This window comes from Triturus cristatus, chromosome 1_2, assembly GCF_964204655.1.
Source record: "Triturus cristatus chromosome 1_2, aTriCri1.1, whole genome shotgun sequence".
Taxonomy (NCBI): domain Eukaryota; kingdom Metazoa; phylum Chordata; class Amphibia; order Caudata; family Salamandridae; genus Triturus; species Triturus cristatus.
Genome location: NC_140580.1, coordinates 1,152,264,621 through 1,152,288,377, shown reverse-complemented (window position 1 = coordinate 1,152,288,377; position 23,757 = coordinate 1,152,264,621). Strand labels below are relative to the sequence as shown.

At 53.3% G+C, this 23,757-nt stretch overlaps 1 protein-coding gene across 2 annotated transcripts in view; it reads left to right on the top strand.

Moving 5' to 3' along the window:
- Positions 1-1,318: 1,318 nt before the first annotated feature.
- The window catches only part of PRRT1B (proline rich transmembrane protein 1B), a 166,276-nt gene continuing 143,837 nt past the window's right edge, over positions 1,319-23,757 (top strand). Inside the window, exon 1 of one of the 2 annotated variants that reach the window (XM_085613932.1) lies at positions 1,319-1,483. The gene's annotated coding sequence lies outside the window, so the exon portion shown is untranslated. Of the gene's footprint in view, positions 1,557-23,757 lie in introns of both variants that reach the window. The other variant, XM_085613931.1, reaches the window with a different exon arrangement.

Here is a 23,757-nt window from a genome sequence, read left to right as displayed (position 1 = left end):
TCTGTTTCACGTTTATTGTGAGCGTGCGGGATATTCCATTGATGTTGGTGGGCGTGTGAGCTATGTGATTGCTGTCTGTTTGACATGTTATATGAGTGTGAGGGATATTCCATTGATGTTGGTGGGCGTGTGAGCCATGTGATTGCTGTCTGTTTCACGTTTTATGGTAGCGTGTGGGATATTACACTGGTGGTCGTGTGAGCCATGTGATTGCTGTCTGTTTGACATGTTACATGAGTGTGTGGGATATTCCATTGATGTTGGTGGGCATGTGAGCCATGTGATTGCTGTCTGTTTCACGTTTTATGGTAGTGTGTGGGATATTACACTGGTGGTCGTGTGAGCCATGTGATTGCTGTCTGTCTGACATGTTATATGAGTGTGAGGGATATTCCATTGATGTTGGTGGAAGTGTGAGCTATGTGATTGCTGTCTGTTTCACGTGTATTGTGAGTGTGTAGGATATTACACTGGTGGGCGTGTGAGGCATGTGATTGCTGTCTGTGTCACGTTTTATGGTAGTGTGGGCGTGTGAGGCATGTGACTGCGCTCTGTGTCACGTTTTATGGTAGTGTGGGCGTGTGAGGCATGTGACTGCGCTCTGTGTCACGCTTTATGGTAGTGTGTGGGATATTACACTGGTGATCGAGTGAGCCATGTGATTGCTGTCTGTTTGACATGTTACATGAGTGTGTGGGATATTCCATTGATGTTGGTGGTCGTGTGAGGCATGTGACTGCTGTCTGTGTCACGTTTTATGGTAGTGGGTGGGATATTACACTGGTGGGCGTGTGAGGCATGTGACTGCTGTCTGTTTGACATGTTACATGAGTGTGTGGGATATTACACTGGTGGGCGTGTGAGGCATGTGATTGCTGTCTGTTTCACGTTTTATGCTTGTGTGTGGGATATTACACTGGTGGGCGTGTGAGGCATGTGACTGCTGTCTGTTTGACATGTTATATGAGTGTGAGGGAGATTCCATTGGGTGTGTGCTGGTACTGCTGGCGGAGTGCTGTATTCCAGTGGTCTCTGAGCGCGGCGCTAGGCCGGAGGTCAGGGTAAGGGTTCTGCTGGTGGTTGGCACCGGCTTCACCATGATTAATCTCCCGCGGTTTCTCTTATCTGCCGATAAGGGCTCGGCTTTGAGGAGTGATTGCCCAATATCCCGAGTCGGTACCAGGCTCCCCTCGCCTGTCCCTGCGGCCTTCGGTCCCCTCGGGAGCGGGGTATACTGGTACCGCCTGGTCTGACCAGGAGCCGCGTCCCAGGGCAATGCCTTTGTTGACACAGCCATCCGCAAACAGCCTCGTGAATTATTAATGAAAAGAAACACGGCAGCAGGAAACGATACCCCGCCAGGGAGGACCGGGGCAGGAGACCGAGGGGCAGCCATGGGCTGGCACTCGGAGGGAGCCGGGCGAGGCAGTGGAGGTGGGGGACGAGGAGAGGAGGAATAACACACCTGGAGCTCCGGCGGCAGGTATGTACACACCTGCGACTATGCGGAGTACATACTCGCCTTGGTCTCTGAGGGAGGCACACTCACACCTGAGGTATGTACACACCTGGGGCTCTGACATGAGGTACATGCACGCCTGGGGCTCTGAGGGAGGTACATGCACGCCTGAGGTATGTACGCACCTGGGGCTCTGACATGAGGTACATGGACGCCTGGGTCTCTGAGGAGCTACATACACACCTGGGGCTCTGACATGAGGTACATGCACGCCTGGGGCTCTGAGGGAAGTACATACACGCCTGGGTCTCTGAGGGAGGCACACTCACACCTGAGGTATGTACGCACCTGGGGCTCTGACATGAGGTACATGCACGCCTGGGGCTCTGAGGGAGGTACATGCACGCCTGGGTCTCTGAGGGAGGCACACTCACACCTGAGGTATGTACGCACCTGGGGCTCTGACATGAGGTACATGCACGCATGGGGCTCTGAGGGAGGTACTTACACGCCTGGGTCTCTGAGGGAGGTACATACACACCTGGGGCTCTGACATGAGGGACATGGACGCCTGGGGCTCTGAGGGAGGTACATACACACCTGGGGCTCTGACATGAGGGACATGGACGCCTGGGTCTCTGAGGGAGGCACATTCACACCTGAGGTATGTACACACCTGGGGCTCTGACATGAGGTACATGCACGCCTGGGGCTCTGAGGGAGGTACATACACACCTGGGGCTCTGACATGAGGGACATGGACGCCTGGGTCTCTGAGGGAGGCACATTCACACCTGAGGTATGTACACACCTGGTGCTCTGACATGAGGTACATGCACGCCTGGGTCTCTGAGGGAGGTACATACACACCTGAGGTATGTACACACCTGGGGCTCTTACATGAGGTACATGCACGCCTGGGTCTCTGAGGGAGGCACATTCACACCTGAGGTATGTACACACCTGGGCCTCTGACATGAGGTACATGCACGCCTGGGTCTCTGAGGGAGGCACATACACACCTGAGGTATGTACACACCTGGGGCTCTGACGTGAGGTACATGGACGCCTGGGTCTCTGAGGGAGGCACATTCACACCTGAGGTATGTACGCACCTGGGGCTCTGACATGAGGTACATGGACGCCTGGGGATCTGACGGAGGTAAATACACACCTGGGGCTCTGACATGAGGTACATACACACCTGGGGATCTGAGGGAGGTAAATACACACCTGGGGCTCTGAGATGAGGTACATGCACACCTGGGGCTCTGAGAGAGGTAACTACACACATGGGGCTCTGAGATGAGGTATACTCTCACCTGATACTCTGCGGGGAGCATACACACACCTGGGACTCTGAGAGAGGTGCATACACCCCATGGTCTCTGAGATGAGGTATTTACACACCTGGGACTCTGAGAGAAGTACATGCACACCTGGGACTCTGAGAGACATACATACACACTTGGGAATCTGAGATGAGGTATATACACACATGGGACTCTGTGGAGAGCATACACAACCCTGGGACTTTGAGAGAGGTATGTACACACCTGGGTCTCTGAGATGAGATATACACTCGCCTGGGACTCTGAGAGAGGTGCATACACCCCATGGTCTCTGAGATGAGGTATTTATACACCTGGGACTCTGAGAGAAGTACATGCACACCTGGACTCTGAGAGATATACATACACACTTGGGATTCTGAGATGAGGTATATACACACATGGGACTCTGTGGGGAGCATACACAACTCTGGGACTTTGAGAGAGGTATGTACACACCTGGGTCTCTGAGATGAGATATACACTCGCCTGGGACTCTGGTAGACATATATAGACACCTGGGACTCTGAAATGAGGAATATACACACCTTGGACTCTGCAGGGAGCATACACACATCTTGGACTCTGAGAGAGGTACAATCACCCTGGGGTCTCTGAGATGAGGCATACACACACCTGGGACTCTGAGATGAGGTACATATATTCCGGGGGCTCTGAGATGAGGTATAATCTCACCTGGGACTCTGTGGGGAGCATACACACAACTGGGCCTCTGAGATGAGGTATTTACACACCTCGGACTTTGAGAGAAGTACATGCACAAGGGGGCGCCGAAGGCCGGTATGTGACACATCTGGAGCTCTGTGAAGAGTAGGTACACCCCTGGGTCTCCGAGATGAGGAATTTACACACCTGGGGTTCTGAGAAAAGTACGTACATACCTGGGACTCTGAGAGAGGTAGGTACACACCTGGGACTCTGAGAGAGGTACGTACACACCTGTAACTCTGTGGAGAGCAGCATACACACACCTGGGTCTTTGAGAGAAGGTATATACACACCTGGGACTCTGTGGGGACAACATACTCATCTGGGGCTCTGATATGAGGTATGTACACACCTGAGACTCTGCGGGGAGCATACACACCTGGGTCTCTGAGATGAGGTATACACACCTGGGACTCTGCGCAGAGCATACACACACCTGGGGGTTCTGTTAGAAGTATATACACACCTGCGACTCTGCGAGGAGTACATGCTCACCTGGGGTATGAGATGAAGTTTATATACCCGTGGGACTCTGCAAGGAGAATGCACATTTGTGGAGCTCTACAATGAGGTATGTGCACACCTGGCACTCTGAGATGGGCTATAGACAGACTTGGACCCTGCGAGGAGTGCACACTCACCTGGGGTTCTGAGATGAGGTATATGCACACCTGGCACTCTGAGATGGGCTATAGACAGACTTGGACCCCGCGAGGAGTGCACACTCACCTGGGGCTCTGAGATGAGGTATTTGCACACATGGCACTCTGAGATGGGCTATAGACAGACTTGAACCCCGCGAGGAGTGCACACTCACCTGGGGCTCTACGATGAGGTATGGCACACCTGGCACTCTGAGATGGGCTATAGACAGACTTGGACCCCGCGAGGAGTGCACACTCACCTGGGGCTCTGAGATGAGGTATATGCACACCTGGCACTCTGAGATGGGCTATAGACGGACTTGGACCCCGCGAGGAGTGCACACTCACCTGGGGCTCGGAGATGAGGTATTTGCACACCTGGCACTCTGAGATGGGCTATAGACGAACTTGGACCCCGCGAGGAGTGCACACTCACCTGGGGCTCTGAGATGAGGTATATGCACACCTGGTACTCTGAGATGGGCTATAGACAGACTTGGACCCCGCGAGGAGTGCACACTCACCTGGGGCTCTGAGATGAGGTATGTACACACCTGAGACTCTGCGGGGAGCATACACACCTGGGTCTCTGAGATGAGGTATACACACCTGGGAATCTGCGCAGAGCATACACACACCTGGGGGTTCTGTTAGCAGTATATACACACCTGCGACTCTGCGAGGAGTACATGCTCACCTGGGGTATGAGATGACGTTTATATACCCGTGGGACTCTGCAAGGAGAATGCACATTTGTGGAGCTCTACGATGAGGTATGTGCACACCTGGCACTCTGAGATGGGCTATAGACAGACTTGGACCCCGCGAGGAGTGCACACTCACCTGGGGCTCTACGATGAGGTATGGCACACCTGGCACTCTGAGATGGGCTATAGACAGACTTGGACCCCGCGAGGAGTGCACACTCACCTGGGGCTCTGAGATGAGGTATATGCACACATGGCACTCTGAGATGGGCTATAGACAGACTTGGACCCCGCGAGGAGTGCACACTCACCTGGGGCTCTACGATGAGGTATATGCACACCTGGCACTCTGAGATGGGCTATAGACGAACTTGGACCCCGCGAGGAGTGCACACTCACCTGGGGCTCTGAGATGAGGTATATGCACACCTGGTACTCTGAGATGGGCTATAGACAGACTTGGACCCCGCGAGGAGTGCACACTCACCTGGGGCTCTACGATGAGGTATATGCACACCTGGTACTCTGAGATGGGCTATAGACGGACTTGGACCCCGCGAGGAGTGCACACTCACCTGGGGCTCTACGATGAGGTATGGCACACCTGGCACTCTGAGATGGGCTATAGACAGACTTGGACCCCGCGAGGAGTGCACACTCACCTGGGGCTCTGAGATGAGGTATATGCACACCTGGTACTCTGAGATGGGCTATAGACAGATTTGGACCCCGCGAGGAGTGCACACTCACCTGGGGCTCGGAGATGAGGTATTTGCACACCTGGCACCCTGAGATGGGCTATAGACGGACTTGGACCCAGCGAGGAGTGCACACTCACCTGGGGCTCTGAGATGAGGTATATGCACACCTGGCACTCTGAGATGGGCTATAGACAGACTTGGTCCCTGTGAGGAGTGCACACTCACCTGGGGCTCTACGATGAGGTATGGCACACCTGGCACTCTGAGATGGGCTTTAGACAGACGTGGACCCCGCGAGGAGTGCACACTCACCTGGGGCTCTGTGATGAGGTATATGCACACATGGCACTCTGAGATGGGCTATAGACAGACTTGGACCCCGCGAGGAGTGCACACTCACCTGGGGCTCTACGATGAGGTATATGCACACCTGGCACTCTGAGATGGGCTATAGACGGACTTGGACCCCGCGAGGAGTGCACACTCACCTGGGGCTCTGAGATGAGGTATATGCACACCTGGTACTCTGAGATGGGCTATAGACAGACTTGGACCCCGCGAGGAGTGCACACTCACCTGGGGCTCGAGATGAGGTATTTGCACACCTGGCACTCTGAGATGGGCTATAGACGGACTTGGACCCTGCGAGGAGTGCACACTTACCTGGTGCTCTACGATGAGGTATATGCACACCTGGCACTCTGAGATGGGCTATAGACGGACTTGGACCCCGCGAGGAGTGCACACTCACCTGGGGCTCTACGATGAGGTATATGCACACCTGGCACTCTGAGATGGGCTATAGACGGACTTGGACCCTGCGAGGAGTGCACACTCACCTGGGGCTCTGAGATGAGGTATTTGCACACCTGGCACTCTGAGATGCGCTATAGACAGACTTGGACTCTGGGAGGAGTGCACACTCACCTGGGGCTATGAGATGAGGTATATGCAAACCTGGCACTCTGAGATGGGCTATAGACAGACTTGGACCCTGCGAGGAGTGCACACTCACCTGGGCTCAACGATGAGGTATATGCACTCCTGGCACTCTGAGATGGGCTATAGACAGACTTGGACCCTGCGAGGAGTGCACACTCACCTGGGGCTCTACAATGAGGTATATGCACACCTGGCACTCTGAGATGGGCTATAGACAGACTTGGACCCCGCGAGGAGTGCATACTCACCTGGGGCTCTGAGATGAGGTATATGCACACCTGGCACTCTGAGATGGGCTATAGACAGACTTGGACCCCGCGAGGAGTGCATACTCACCTGGGGCTCTGAGATGAGGTATATGCACACCTGGCACTCTGAGATAGGCTATAGACAGACTTGGACTCTGCGAGAAGTGCACACTCACCTTAGGCTCTGAGATGAGGTATATGCACACCTGCCATTCTGTAAGGAGTGTATATGATCATACCTGGGCTCTGGGATGAGGTACATACACAGCTGGGACTCTGTGAGGAATGCATACACACCGAGGGCTCTGAAAGGAGTATATACACATTTGGGACTCCGCAAGGAGAATAAACTCACCTGGGGCTCAGAGATGAGGTATAAACACACATGGTATTCTGTAAGGAGTGTATGTGGTCATAACTGGGGCTCTGGGAAGAGGTACATACACAGCTGGGACTCTGTGAGGAATGCATACACACCGGGGGCTCTGAAAGGAGGTATATTCACATTTGGGACTCCACAAGGAGTATATACTCACCTGGGGCTCAGAGATGGGGTATAAACACACATGGTATTCTGTAGGGAGTGTATGTGGTCTAACTGGGGCTCTGGAAAGAGGTCCATACACAGCTGGGACTCTGTGAGGAATGCATACACACCGGGGGCTCTGAAAGGAGGTATATTCACATTTGGGACTCCGCAAGGAGTATATACTCACCTGGGGCTCAGAGATGAGGTATAAACACACATGGTATTCTGTAAGGAGTGTATGTGGTCATAGCAGGGGCTCTGGGATGAGGTGCATACACAGCTGGGACTCTGTGAGGAATGCATACACACCGGGGGCTCTGAAAGGAGGTATATTCACATTTGGGACTCCACAAGGAGTATATACTCACCTGGGGCTCTACGATGAGGTATATGCACACCTGGCAGTCTGAGATGGGCTTTAGACAGACTTGGACCCTGCGAGGATCACACACTCACCTGGGGCTCTACGATGAGGTATATGCACACCTGGCACTCTGAGATGAGCTATAGACAGACTTTGACCCCGCGAGGAGTGCATACTCACCTGGGGCTCTACGATGAGGTATATGCACACCTGGCACTCTGAGATGGGCTATAGACAGACTTGGACCCCGCGAGGAGTGCACACTCACCTGGGGCTCTGAGATGAGGTATATGCACACCTGGCACTCTGAGATGGGCTATAGACAGACTTGGACTCTGCGAGAAGTCACACTCACCTTAGGCTCTGAGATGAGGTATATGCACACCTGCCATTCTGTAAGGAGTGTATGTGGTCATAACTGGGGCTCTGGGAAGAGGTACATACACAGCTGGGACTCTGTGAGGAATGCATACACACCGGGGGCTCTGAAAGGAGGTATATTCACATTTGGGACTCCACAAGGAGTATATACTCACCTGGGGCTCAGAGATGAGGTATAAACACACATGGTATTCTGTAGGGAGTGTATGTGGTCTAACTGGGGCTCTGGAAAGAGGTCCATACACAGCTGGGACTCTGTGAGGAATGCATATACACCTGGGGCTCTGAAAGGAGGTATATACACATTTGGGACTCCGCAACAAGTATACACTCACCTGGGGCTCAGAGATGAGGTACATACATAGGTGGAACTCTGTGAGGAATGCATACACACCGAGGGCTCAGAAAGGAGGTATATTCACATTTTGGACTCCGCAAGGAGTATAAACTCACCTGGGGCTCAGAGATGAGGTATAAACACACATGGTATTCTGTAATGCGTGTATGTGGTCATAGCTGGGGCTCTGGGATGAGGTGCATACACAGCTGGGACTCTGTGAGGAATACATACGGGCTCTGAGACAAGGTATATGTACACCCAGGGCTCTGAGAAGACCATTGACACACCCAGGGAACTCTCAGAAGCGGAATTACATCCCTGGGGCTCTGAAAGGATACACACTTGCAGAACTCTGAGAGGAGGTATATACTCACCTGGAAAGAGGTACCGGCACACTTGGGGGCTTGGAGATTGTGCATATAAAAACAGGGTATCTGAGGGGGGACGGTACATGCCTGGGGCTATTGGGAGAGGGATGTACACACCTGGAGTGTGAGAGGAGGAAGTATACACCTGGGGATTCAGAGGGAACTATTACAGACATGAGGGGGTTATAGGAGCTAATGAAGGTTTAAAGGTGAGGCATATTTTCACCCATGGCTCAGAAAGAAGGCATACAAACATCTGGGGTTTGGCGAGGAGTATTCACACGGTTCACTGACAAAATATCGACCACCAAAATATCTACATACAATAATATCAAGTCAAAAATATCGACTGCCTATACTTAAAATTAAAATTACAAAATTATCTGGAAAAATATAGTTGTCACTAATATAGTTGACTAAAACAGTCGATTTTTAAATATGTATAAATTTAAATAGTAAACATTAATTAAATAAAATAATAATACTAATATATTAAATATAATAAATACATTGAAAAAGTATTTTGAAAAAGATAATTATTTTCAAAGATTAAAAGCAACAAGCATATTAATATATATGCTATTGTATATCTAATTTAATATTATTAAATTAATGTTTTTAATTTATATTATAATTTAAAACTTTTTTAATGTAATAATATAAAAAATAAATATATGAACATATATCCAATAACATAAAATAAAACCATTTTAATTTCAAATAAAAAAGTAACATATTTTTTTAAATCAATTTACAAAAATAAATAAAATATTAAAAACATTAATAATTATAAATATTATATTTTAAACAACGAAACACATATTAATATAAATGTAAACAATATAAAGTAAGCTACAACATTTTACAAATAATACATATACTACTCCCACTACAATTTATACAAGAGTAGACAAAGTGTCACACTCAGAAGGTGTAAAATGTACAAGTACCGGTACACTAAATACAACAGTAGAGAAACTGTTGGATTGCAGAGGGCTAAAACTTACTATTGCCGCTTCAATGAGTGCAACAGTAGGGAAAGTGTTGGATTGTAGAGTGGTCAAATTTACTATTCCCAGTTCAATTAGTGCAAAATTAGGGAAAGTGTTGGACTGGGAAGGGTTAAAAATCACAATTTCGACCGCAGTCAATGCAACATTAGGAAGAAACAAATTCCCTTCAACACAATAAAATCATTTAAAAAACATAGTAAACAAATAAAAATATAAATGTTAAAACTATTTTATATTAAAAATTAAATAAAAGAAATACATATTATATTGTTAAATACATATAAATAACTACAGATATTATTATAATAAAATACAAAAATATTTTTAATGTAAATAAATATTTTTATTTATACATTATTTATTAACAAAAAAGTATTTCTCGAATAATTTTAATTTAGTTGCTTCCCACCATATACCCCTTCAAAACTCCAAAATCCGCACCTAAAACTTAACTTTAAAAAGCAAATTATTTCCACTATCAACAAAAATATTTATCAACAAACTAATTATCATTAATAAAAAACAATTATTAATTAAATATGAACAATTTGTTTCCCACAATATACCCCCACAAAACACACAACAAACTCCTAAAAAATTTTTACAAAATATATATCGGTGAGTATGACCGACCGATTATGATGTTTCTGAACACCGTTTGGTTGGACTCCCATTGACTTCAATGGGAGCTTGTGTTCCAAACGACAACATAGGCTCCCATTTAAACAAGCATTGGCATAGCCAATAGGTCTCGCCTTTGGGACCTTATAAATGCATAACTACAGACTTATAAGGTCCCAAAAGCGAGACCTATTGGCTATGCCAAGCGGCCGTGCGGCCGCGAAAGTGAAAGGGATCCCGATCACGATCAAACATCAAAGCGGCCGCTAAAGTGAAAGTAATCGCGGTAAAGCGCGGAGCTCGCACCCGCGCACATGCATTGTAGCTCTAGGCTGGCCTGGTAGCACTTTTTGGAGCCCTCTCTATAAGTCTCGCCAGACCAGCGCATGCGCTGGGTCAGGCGAGACCTAAAAAGGGGTGGTTGCGGAAAACCTTGCACCCTGTGGCAGGCCCCCCATGGTGCCTGGCACACTGTGCATGGTTCTAAAGAGGGGTCCGATGAGTGCCCCCATGGGCCCCAACTGGGGGTCTCCAGGTGAAGGGGGGCCTGCTAATGGGCCCCCAAAGTCAGTTTCTGACAGCCGTTTCATGTCGGACAGACCGATTCTGAAAGGCTGTCCAAATCCGACATCATAATACGTCGGTCGGAAACGTGGTCCATAGATGTGACAATTCGACTCCGACCGACTCGGAGTCTCCGAATGCCGGTCAGAATCGAGTCTGAAAGACTGAACGGTTACCTTTTCATCATAATCGGAATGTAGGTTAGGTAAATTCGAACCTTGTTCGGAGCCTTTCTGACTGACATCGTAATCAGCCCCTAAATGTAAAAAATGGAATTGCACAAATAACATAATTAATTATCAATTAAATAATTAATATTAATTTAAAAATAATCATTAATGTATTATAATTAAAAACTTCCCACCCTGTCCCCTATACTAAAAATCACAAAAAATAAATAAATTTAATTTAATAACTACTTAAAATGTAAGAACCATATTAAAAAACATAAACAGTAATTATATATTTGTTTACATCATATACATTTAAAATATACACCAAAATACATACCAATAATTAAAAAATTGAAGTAAAACAAAATATATTTTGTAAACGATAATAATGATTTCGATATTTTCAGAAACAATATTACTTACCTTCAATCCGATATTCTTGACAATGATATTCTTGTTGCCGTTATTACCATATCACAATGTTTTCGACTAAATACTTGGTAAGCCGATCTTTTGTACTCGATATTTTGTCTGAACACTCATACACAGACCTGGGCAGTTCTGAGAAGAGGTATATGCACATGTGTGGGCCTTAAAGTTGGGGCATATATACACTTGGGGACTACAGAAACCATATACGTGCCTGGGAAACTCTGAGGAAAGGTATTTGTGCACATGAGGGCTCAGAGATAAGGTTTATACACAGCTGAGGTCAAAGTTGAGGCATATCGGCGCCTGAGGTTCTGGCAGGATATTTCTACACACCTGAAGCTCTGGGAGGAAATACACACACCTGAGGACTAAGAGAAGACGTATTTCCCACTCTGTGAACACTCTGTGCTGCGGGGGTATTAGCACACATGGGGGACTTAGGAGAAATATACACACCTGCGGTACAGAACAGAGGGACATATACACCTGGAGCTCAGAATGGAGGCATATACATACCTGGGACTCAGAACAGGGGCATATACACACCTGGGCCTCAGAGAAAAGGCATATATACACCTAGAACTCAGAACAGAGGCATATACACACCTGCGGCACAGAACAGAGGGACATATACACCTGGAGCTCAGAATGGAGGCATATACATACCTGGGACTCAGAACAGGGGCATATACATACCTGGGACTCAGAACAGAGGCATATACACACCTGGGGCTCAGAACTGAGACATATATACACTTAGAGCTCAGTGTGGAGGCATGTATGCACCTGGGACTCAGAATGCAGGCATATACATACCTGGGGCTCAGAACGGAGGCATATACACACCTGGGACTCAGAGAAAAGGCATATATACCCCTAGAACTCAGGACAGAGGCATATACACACCTGGGCCTCAGACTGGAAACATATACACACCTGGGCCTCAGACTGGAGACATATACACACCTGGGCCTCAGACTGGAGACATATGCACACCTGGGCCTCAGAGAAAAGGCATATATACACCTAGAACTCAGAACAGAGGCATATACACACCTGCGGCACAGAACAGAGGGACATATACACCTGGAGCTCAGAATGGAGGCATATACATACCTGGGACTCAGAACGGAGGCATATACACACCTGGGACTCAGACTGGAGACATATACACACCTGGGCCTCAGAGAAAAGGCAAATATACACCTAGAACTCAGAACAGAGGCATATACACACCTGGGGCTCAGAACGGAGGCATATATACACTTTGACGTCAGTGTGGAGCATATATGCACCAGGGACTCAAAAGGCAGGCACATATACACCTGGGCCAAAGAATGCAGCCATATACACACCTGGGGCTCAGAACAGAGGCATATACACACCTAGGGCTCAGAACGGAGGCATACACACACCTGTGGCTTAGAACCGAGGTATATACACACCTGGGCTTCATAACAAATGTATATATCCACCTAGGGCTAAGAACGAGGCATAGATACACCTGGGCCTCAGAACAGAGGCATAAACAAGCCTGTGGCTCGAAATGGAGGCATGTACACACATGGGACTCAGTGCAGAGGCATATAAACACCCAGGACTCAGTACGGAGGCATATATATACCGAAGACTCAGAACAGAAGCAAATGCACACCTGGGGCTCAGGGGACGCATATACACACCTGGGGCTCAGAACAGAGGCATATACACTCCTGAGACTCAGAACGGAGGCATATACACTCCTGGGACTCAGAATGGAGGCATATACACTCCTGGGACTCAGAACAGAGGCATATACACTAACGGAGGCATATACACTCCTGGGACTCACAATGGAGGCATATACACATCTGGGACTCAGAACTAAGGCATATGTATACTTGGAGCTCAGTGTGGAGACATATACACACCTGGGACTCAGAACGCAGGCACATATACACCTGGGGCTCAGAACGGAGACATATACGTACCTGAGGCACAGAACAGAGGCGCATACACACCTGAGACTCAGAACGGAGACATATACACACCTGGAACTCAGACTGGAGACATATACACACCTGGGCCTCAGAGAAAAGGCACATATACCCCTAGAACTCAGAACAGAGGCATATACACACCTGGGGCTCAGAGAAAAGGCATATATACACCTAGAACTCAGAACAGAGACATATACACACCTGGAACTCAGAACAGAGGCGTATACAGATCTGGGACTCAGAACTGAGGCATATACACATCTGGGACTCGGAACAGAGGCATATACACATCTGGGACTCAGAACGGAGGCATATGTACAATTGGAGCTCAGTGTGGGGGCATATACACACCTAGGCCCCAGAACGGAGGCATATACACACCTGGGGCTCAAAACGGAGGCTTATACACACCTGGGCCTCAGAACGGCGGCATATACACTCCTTTACCTCAGAACAGAGGCCTATACACACCTGGGCCTCAGATTGGAGACACATACGCACCTGGACCTCAGAACAAAGGCATATACACAACTGGGACTCAGTGCAGGGGCATATATACACTTAGGGCTCAGAACAGAGGCATATATACACTTGAAGGTCAGTGTGGAGCATATATGCACCTGGGGCTCAGAAAGCAGGAACATATAAACCTGAAACTTAGAATTCAGGCATCTACACACCTGGGGCTCAGAACAGAGGCATATACACACCTGGGCCTCAGAACAAAGGCATATATACACCTGGGACTCAGAACGGAGGCATGTACCCACCTGGGACTCAGAACGGAGGCATGTACCCACCTGGGACTCAATGCAGAGGCATATAGACACATAGGGCTCACTACGAAGGCATATACACACCTGTGGCTCAGAACGGAGGTATATACACACCTGGGGATCAGAATATTGGCCTATACACGCCTGGGACTCCGAACGGAGGCACATGCACACCTGCGGCTCAGAACCAAGGCATATACACACTTGGGACTCAGGACAGAGGCATATACACACCTAGGTCTCAGAACGGACGCATATATACACTTAGAGCTCAGTGTGGAGGCATGCACACACCTGGGACTCAGCGAGGGTATACAAACACCCCTGGTATGAGTGGTAATATACACACCTGAGAATCAGTCAAGGTATAGAAATACAGCCGGGAGGGTTAGATGGTTTGAATACAGAACACAGAAAAGCACTCGGGGCATAAAAGCTGCGGAGCAAAGGACTCGAGGCATAAAAGCTGCAGGGTGGGCACTCGGGGCAGAAAAGCTGCAGGACGGGCACTCGGGGCATAAAAGCTGCAGGGCGGGCACTCGGGGCATAAAAGCTGCAGGGTGGGCACTCGGGGCATAAAAGCTGCAGGGCGGGCACTCGGGGCATAAAAGCTGCAGGGCGGGCACTTGAGGCATAAAAGCTGCAGGGCGGGCACTCGAGACATAAAAGCTGCGGGGCGGGCACTCGAGGCATAAAAGCTGCAGGGCGGGCACTCGAGGCATAAAAGCTGTGGGTCGGGCACTCGAGGCATAAAAGCTGCAGGGCGGGCACTCGAGGCATAAAAGCTGCAGAGCAGGGCACTCGAGGCATAAAAGCTGCAGGGCAGGCACTCGGGGCATAAAAGCTGCGGGGCGGGCACTCGAGGCATAAAAGCTGCGGGGCGGGCACTTGAGGCATAAAAGCTGAGGGGCAGGGCACTCGAGGCATAAAAGCTGCGGGACAGGGCACTCGAGGCATAAAAGCTGCAGAGCAGGGCACTCGAGGCATAAAAGCTGCAGGGCAGGCACTAGGGGCATAAAAGCTGCGGGGCGGGCACTCGAGGCATAAAAGCTGCAGGGCGGGCACTCGGGGCATAAAATCTGCAGGGCAAATGACTTGAGGCATAAAAGCTGCCGGGCAGGGCACTCGAGGCATAAAAGCTGCAGAGCAAATGTCTTGAGGCATAAAAGCTGCAGGACGGGCACTCGAGTCATAAAAGCTGCAGGGCAGGCACTCGAGGCATAAAAGCTGCAGGGCAGGCACTCGAGTCATAAAAGCTGCAGGGCGGGCACTCGAGGCATAAAAGCTGCGGGGAGGGCACTCGGGGCATAAAAGCTGCAGGGCGGGCACTCAAGGCATAAAAGCTGCAGGGCGGGTACTTGAGTCATAAAAGCTGCAGGGCGGGCACTCGAGGCATAAAAGCTGCGGGGAGGGCACTCGAGGCATAAAAGCTGCAGGGCAGGCACTCGAGGTATAAAAGCTGCGGTGAGGGCACTCGGGGCATAAAAGCTGCAGGGCGGGCACTCGAGGCATAAAAGCTGCGGGGCTGGCACTTGAGGCATAAAAGCTGCAGAGCAAACGACTTGAGGCATAAAAGCTGCAGAGCAGGGCACTCGAGGTGTTGGACAGGCCACACGAAGGGCTTGCTCCCTCCCCGCACGACAGGGCCCGAGCTCCGGCCCACCAGGCATAACCCACGAAAAGCACCCGTACCCCGTCTCCCGACGGACCTTTTGCCCTCGGACCTCTACTCATCACGGGGCCCAGCCCCACCGGCCCCCCCGGCCGGTTCAAGCCGCCATCTTGGGCCCTGCACCACGAGGCCGCGTGGCCTCGGCCCGACCCTGACCCCGGGCCTGGCCGGCCCCGACATCCCGGCACCACCATCCACCCAGGAGGTGAGCGGACCACTTGGCAGGTCAATGGGAGAACGAAGTGTCAAGAGCTCTTCCCCCGCCAGGTGCCGATCGCCTCCAGCTCCCCCAGGCGCTGGCTCCACCCCCTGCTGGGTGTCTGGACACCTTCATCCCGGGTCCTCCAACCTCCAAGTGCGAGGGTCCGGACATCAAAGGGCGCCTGCCCTATAACTGGGGCAACTCCGGAGCAGGAAGGCAGTTGTATCCTGGAGTCGAGAGACACCGAGAGAACTCAGCCTTGACGGACTACTGGCGCTGCCGTAGCCCGCTCTTGTGAACCATCGCCCTGCCTGCTGGCGCTGCCGCGGCCTTCTACAACATCCATCCTCGTCGGGACCTGCTGGCGCTGCCGCGGCCCGTTGTAACGACCATCCTCACCGGGACCTGCTGGCGCTGCCGCGGACCGTACATCGACCATCTTTCCGGGACCTGCTGGCGCTGCCGCGGCCCGTTGTAACGACCATCCTCACCGGGACCTGCTGGCGCTGCCGCGGACCGTACATCGACCATCTTTCCGGGACCTGCTGGCGCTGCCGCGGCCCGCACCAACTAAGCTCGAGGATTGTGAGCTAATCCTCATCTCATCCAAACTACCTGACTGGTAGACAGACTGTCCCGCTACCCCTTACCCTGCTTTGAGAGACTTGAACCGAGGGGACCCCTGAGTCCAGACCTCCTTGTACCATTCAACCGTACCTTAAGAAGTGCTTATAAAGAACACTGAACCTTATCCGTGTGTGGTATCTGTCTGTGGGGGGGAAGTTACTTATCTGTACGATCGCTGGAGACGGCTCTCCCCGGAGACCTCTCCTCCTGACCCCGGCCGACCCTCCCGGTCCGTCTATCCTTTCTAACATTGGTGGCCAGCGGCGCGATCCGAATCAACGCGTAATCGTACAGAGAGTAGCTCACCCCACGACAACAACACGATGTCAGCCAAAGATAGCAACTCCACCGAGAAATTCCAAATGGATAAATTAGAAGAATACAACCACCGCGAACTGAGACAATTCTGCATAGAACTTGGCATTGCTACCACCGGCCTGAGTACCAAAGAGGATCTAAAGCACGCCCTAGAGTCGTGGGCAGAAACTGGGGTCGCCGGACCCTCCGACCAAAGCAGCATCACACCGGAGGGGAACGCCACGGCTCCCGAGGAGCGGGGAACGGGCCTCTCGCAGGAGGAGATCCGAGAAAGAGAAAGAACCAGACTGCACGAGTTGGAAATGGCACGACTCAAGATGGATGGGGAGCTCAAGTTAGCTGAACAGAAACTCAACCTCGAGCACATGCGGCTCCGAGATGAACGAGAAGAGAAGCAGAGACAGAGAGAGCTGGAGGAGAAAAAAATAACGCTCGAGCACGAGCGCAAACTGGCGGAAATAGAACTTCGGAAACAGAATAAAGAACTGGGGGTGCCTGAGCGACCACACACCCCGGGGCCAATCGAGAAAAAAGTCCACATCCCCAAGGATGTTGTCCGCGAGTATGTCCGAGAAGACGACATACAACAGTGGTTTAAAGCCTACGAGATCGCCATGACCTCCCACCGGATCGACCGGAGTGATTGGGGAGCCGGACTCTGGGGGAGGTTTATCAACGAGGGGCGCGATGCCCTACTGCAGCTCCCAGATCACCAAATGTCGTCCTACGACCACATGAAGGCTGCCCTCCTCACCCGCTACGGCCTCACACCCGAGATGTACCGCCAGAGGTTCAGAGATTGCACCCGGATCCCAGGTACAACTTGGGTAGAATACGTGAACTATTTCAGCCGTGCCTTCGAGGGTTGGATAAAGGGGAGCCAGGTCACCACCTACGAACAACTCTTTAACCTGATGGTATGGGAGCACCTGTCGAACAACTGCTTCGTCGAGCTCAGGCAGCACCTCCTCGACAGTAAGCTGACTGACCCCCGGCAGCTCGCCGCCGAAGCTGACCGATGGGAAAGCACCCGAGTGGGCCGGAGGGGGCCACACGAACAGAACAGAAACAACCAAGGCCAGCACCGTCCTCGGGGAGGAGGAGGGGGCCAGGGGCGAGGGAGAGACGCCTTGCCCGCAACACCCGTGGCCAGCACCCCGGCTCCGGCCGGTCGGGGCAACCCCCCGTGGCGTCCTGGGGTCCGAGCCAACGTCACGTGCCACCGATGCCAGCGAGTCGGCCACTACGCCAATGACCCGAGCTGCCCGCAGAACCAAACACCCAAGCCCCGCCAGGTAGCTGCCGCCGCCCTGGAGGAAGAGCGATCATTGGAGGAACCAGAGGAGTATGAGCCGGCCCAGCAAGAGTGGGAACCGGCCGCCATGGTCCTGGCGTGCTTAGGGGGAAGAGACATGGTCCCGCGGGCTCCCCTACCCGCTAACACCAGGAAATACGGGCAGTGGGTGACCATTAATGGACAGCGAGCCGAGGCCTTGCGTGACACAGGCGCCAGTGTGACGGCCGTCCGCTGTCACCTGGTGAAGCCCGAGCAGATCCTGCCGAACATTCTCTGCCCCGTCCGCTCGGCAGACAACTCTGAAAGTATGTGTCAAATGGCCTGCGTTCCATTCGAATGGGGAGGGGTCTCCGGCCTGTTGAAGGTGACGGTCCGGGACGATGCCCCCGTGGACTGCCTCCTGGGGAATGACCTCGAGAGTTCCCCGTGGGCCACCGTTGAGAGAAGAGAGCACCTGGGGATGCTGGGCCTCCCGGACTGGGCCTGCATAACCACCCGGTCCATGGCCGCCCGTGCCGTCCCTCGATCGGAAGAACCAGAATGGCCAGCACCTCCGCCCCCAGTCGCCCCAGTAGAAGACAACGACGAGGCCAGCCTCCCAGACCCGACGGCCGAAGGGGACGCGCAACCCCAGGACCTTCCTGACCTGGCTCAGTGGCGTCAAGAGGGGGGGCCCACCCAAGCACAGTTCCGCCAGGAACAAAAGACCTGTCCCTCCCTCGAGGGACTCCGCCAACAAGCCAGCGCCCAGAACGCAGGGGACTCCACCGGAACTCACTGGGTCTACTGGGATAACGACCTGCTATACAGCGAGCAAAGAATCGCCGAGCTGGGGGCCGGTCGAGTGCTGGTGGTACCTCTCCGCTTCAGAGACTTTCTGCTCAACCTGGCCCACGATGTCCCCCTGGCTGGACACCTGGGCCAAGATAAAACGTACAGCCGCCTAGTGACCCACTTTTTCTGGCCAAAGATGAGGAATGACGTCCTGAACCACTGCCGATCTTGCCCCACATGCCAAGCCAGCGGGAAGAGTGGGCGGAAGCTGAAAGCCCCTCTGCAGCCCTTCCCTGTGGTCACCACCCCGTTCGAGAGGGTGGGGATAGACATCGTGGGGCCTCTGGACCCCCGCACGGCACAAGGACACCGGTTCATCTTAGTACTGGTGGACCATGCCACCCGCTACCCCGAGGCGGTGCCCCTACGGACCGTGACCGCTCCGGTGGTTGGCCGGGCCCTAATGGGGATCTTCTCCCGGGTAGGCTTCCCCCGAGAAGTCGTCAGCGACCGAGGCACGAACTTTATATCCAAATACATGAAGTCCCTCTGGCAACAATGCGGGGTCACCTACAGATTCACGACCCCCTATCACCCCCAAGGGAACGGACTAGTGGAGCGTTTTAACCGCACCCTCAAGGGGATGATTGGGGGATTGGAAGAGCCCCTCCGTCGCCAGTGGGATGTACTACTCCCGTGCCTCCTCTTCGCCTACCGCGAAGTTCCCCAGAAGTCCCTCGGTTTTAGCCCTTTCGAACTCCTGTACGGGCACCCTGTGCGAGGGCCCCTCAGCCTAGTAAAAGAAGGTTGGGAGATGGCCCCCCTAAAGACCCCTCCAGACGTCTTCAAATACCTCCTGGCCCTACGCAATCAGACCCGGCGCTTCAGAGAGATGGCCAAGGCGAACCTCGAGGCCAGCCAGGAGGACATGAAGAGGTGGTATGATCACAATGCCTCCTCCGTTGAGTTCGAGCCTGGACAACAAGTATGGGTGATGTCCCCCACCGAACCATGTGCCTTGCAAGATAAGTGGACGGGGCCCTTCAAAGTGGTCGAGCGCAAAAGCCCCGTCACCTACCTCATCGACCTGGGGACCTCCTGGAACCCCCTTCGGGTCCTCCACACCAACCGACTCAAACCACACTTTGTGCGCTCAGAACTCAGCCTCCTGATGGCTACGGACAGTGGGGCAGAGGAAGACTCCGAACCCCTCCCGGATCTTCTGAAGACTCAGGAGAATGACGGCTCCGTGGACGGGGTCCGGCTCTCTGACACCCTCACTTCGGAGCAACGCCAGGGCTGCCGGAACCTCCTGCTGCAGTTCGCTACCCTGTTCTCCCTCACCCCCGGGGTCACCCCTTGGTGTTTGCACGACGTGGACACCGGGGACAGTCCCCCTGTCCGACACCGGGCCTACCGCGTACCAGATCGGGTACGGGCCTGTATACAGGAGGAGGTGGCCAAGATGCTCACAATCGGGGTCATCGAGCCCTCGGACAGTCCCTGGGCCAGTCCGGTGGTATTGGTCCCCAAAGCCGCTGCCCCCGGCACCGCACCTGAACTTAGATTCTGCGTCGACTACCGGGGCTTGAACGCTGTCACCCGGACCGACGCTCATCCGATCCCCCGAGCAGACGAGCTGATCGACCGGCTGGGGGCCGCCCGCTACCTCAGTATCTTCGACCTAACAGCGGGCTACTGGCAGATCGGCCTCACACCCAGGGCTCAGGAACGGTCAGCCTTCTCTACCCCCGATGGCCACTACCAATTCAAGGTCATGCCCTTCGGCATGAAGAATGCCCCCGCCACGTTTCAACGCCTCGTGAACCAGGTCTTGGCGGGGCTCGAAGAGTTCAGCGCTGCCTACCTGGACGATATCGCTGTATACAGCCACCACTGGCCCGACCACCTCCGTCACCTCCAAGAGGTCCTACAGGCCCTCCAGCGGGCCGGCCTCACAATTAAGGCCGGCAAGTGCCAAATTGGCCAAGGGTCTGTGACCTACCTGGGGCACCAAGTGGGAAGCGGGCTGGTGGCCCCGCTACAACTTAGGATTGCTGCCATCCAGTCCTGGCAGCCCCCCGTCACCCAGACCGAGGTCCGAGCCTTCTTGGGGCTCACCGGCTACTACAGGCGGTTCGTGAAGGACTACGGCAGCATCGTGGGGCCCCTCACGGGTCTCACGTCCAAGAACCAGCCGAAGCGGATTAACTGGACCCCCGATTGTCAAGCGGCCTTCGAGAAGCTGAAGGCCGCTCTATGCACCGCCCCTGTGCTCCAGGCCCCCGATTACAGTCGGGAATTCATGGTACAGACCGACGCCTCCGACCACGGCATCGGGGCCGTCCTTTCTCAGTTAAACCCCGAAGGTCATGACCAGCCGGTGGCCTTCATCAGTCGACGTCTCCTGGCCCGAGAACAGCGCTGGAGCACCATCGAGAGGGAGGCCTTCGCAGTGGTGTGGGCCCTCAAAAAGCTCCGGCCCTATCTCTTCGGTACCCACTTCCGGGTACAAACCGACCATCGACCCCTGCAGTGGCTGATGCAGATGCGGGGGGAGAACCCAAAACTCTTGCGCTGGTCCATTTCCCTGCAGGGAATGGACTTCACTGTTGAGCACCGACCAGGCCAAGACCACGCCAACGCGGATGGCCTGTCCCGCTTTTTCCGCCTCGACGAAGAGAGTCCCCAAGGAGATGGGTGACTCTCCCCGCCTTCAGCTGGGGGGGACGCATGTTGGACAGGCCACACGAAGGGCTTGCTCCCTCCCCGCACGACAGGGCCCGAGCTCCGGCCCACCAGGCATAACCCACGAAAAGCACCCGTACCCCGTCTCCCGACGGACCTTTTGCCCTCGGACCTCTACTCATCACGGGGCCCAGCCCCACCGGCCCCCCCGGCCGGTTCAAGCCGCCATCTTGGGCCCTGCACCACGAGGCCGCGTGGCCTCGGCCCGACCCTGACCCCGGGCCTGGCCGGCCCCGACATCCCGGCACCACCATCCACCCAGGAGGTGAGCGGACCACTTGGCAGGTCAATGGGAGAACGAAGTGTCAAGAGCTCTTCCCCCGCCAGGTGCCGATCGCCTCCAGCTCCCCCAGGCGCTGGCTCCACCCCCTGCTGGGTGTCTGGACACCTTCATCCCGGGCCCTCCAACCTCCAAGTGCGAGGGTCCGGACATCAAAGGGCGCCTGCCCTATAACTGGGGCAACTCCGGAGCAGGAAGGCAGTTGTATCCTGGAGTCGAGAGACACCGAGAGAACTCAGCCTTGACGGACTACTGGCGCTGCCGTAGCCCGCTCTTGTGAACCATCGCCCTGCCTGCTGGCGCTGCCGCGGCCTTCTACAACATCCATCCTCGTCGGGACCTGCTGGCGCTGCCGCGGCCCGTTGTAACGACCATCCTCACCGGGACCTGCTGGCGCTGCCGCGGACCGTACATCGACCATCTTTCCGGGACCTGCTGGCGCTGCCGCGGCCCGTTGTAACGACCATCCTCACCGGGACCTGCTGGCGCTGCCGCGGACCGTACATCGACCATCTTTCCGGGACCTGCTGGCGCTGCCGCGGCCCGCACCAACTAAGCTCGAGGATTGTGAGCTAATCCTCATCTCATCCAAACTACCTGACTGGTAGACAGACTGTCCCGCTACCCCTTACCCTGCTTTGAGAGACTTGAACCGAGGGGACCCCTGAGTCCAGACCTCCTTGTACCATTCAACCGTACCTTAAGAAGTGCTTATAAAGAACACTGAACCTTATCCGTGTGTGGTATCTGTCTGTGACGGCTCTCCCCGGAGACCTCTCCTCCTGACCCCGGCCGACCCTCCCGGTCCGTCTATCCTTTCTAACACGAGGCATAAAAGCTGCAGGGCGGGCACTCGGGGCATAAAATCTGTGGGCAGGGCACTCGAGACATAAAAGCTGCAGAGCAAACGACTTGAGGCATATAAGCTGCAGAGCAGGGCACTCGAGGCATAAAAGCTGCAGGGCGGGCACTTGGCGCATAAAAGCTGCAGGGCGGGCACTCGGGGCATAAAAGCTGTGGGTCGGGCACTCGAGGCATAAAAGCTGCAGAGCAAACGACTTGAGGCATAAAAGCTGCAGAGTAGGGCACTCGAGGCATAAAAGCTGCTGGGTGGGCACTCGAGGCATAAAAGCTGCAGAGCAGGGCACTCGGGGCATAAAAGCTGCAGAGCAGGGCACTCGAGGCATAAAAGCTGCAGAGCAAAGGACTTGAGGCATAAAAGCTGCAGAGCAGGGCACTCGAGGCATAAAAGCTGCGGGGTGGGCACTCGAGGCATAAAAGCTGCAGAGAAGGGCACTCGAGGCATAAAAGCTGCAGAGCAGGGCACTCGGGGCATAAAAGCTGCAGAGCAAAGGACTTGAGGCATAAAAGCTGCAGAGTAGGGCACTCGAGGCATAAATCTGCGGGGTGGGCACTCGAGGCATAAAAGCTGCAGAGCAGGGCACTCCAGGCATAAAAGCTGCAGAGCAGGGCACTCGGGGCATAAAAGCTGCAGAGCAGGGCACTCGAGGCATAAAAGCTGCAGAGCAAAGGGCTTG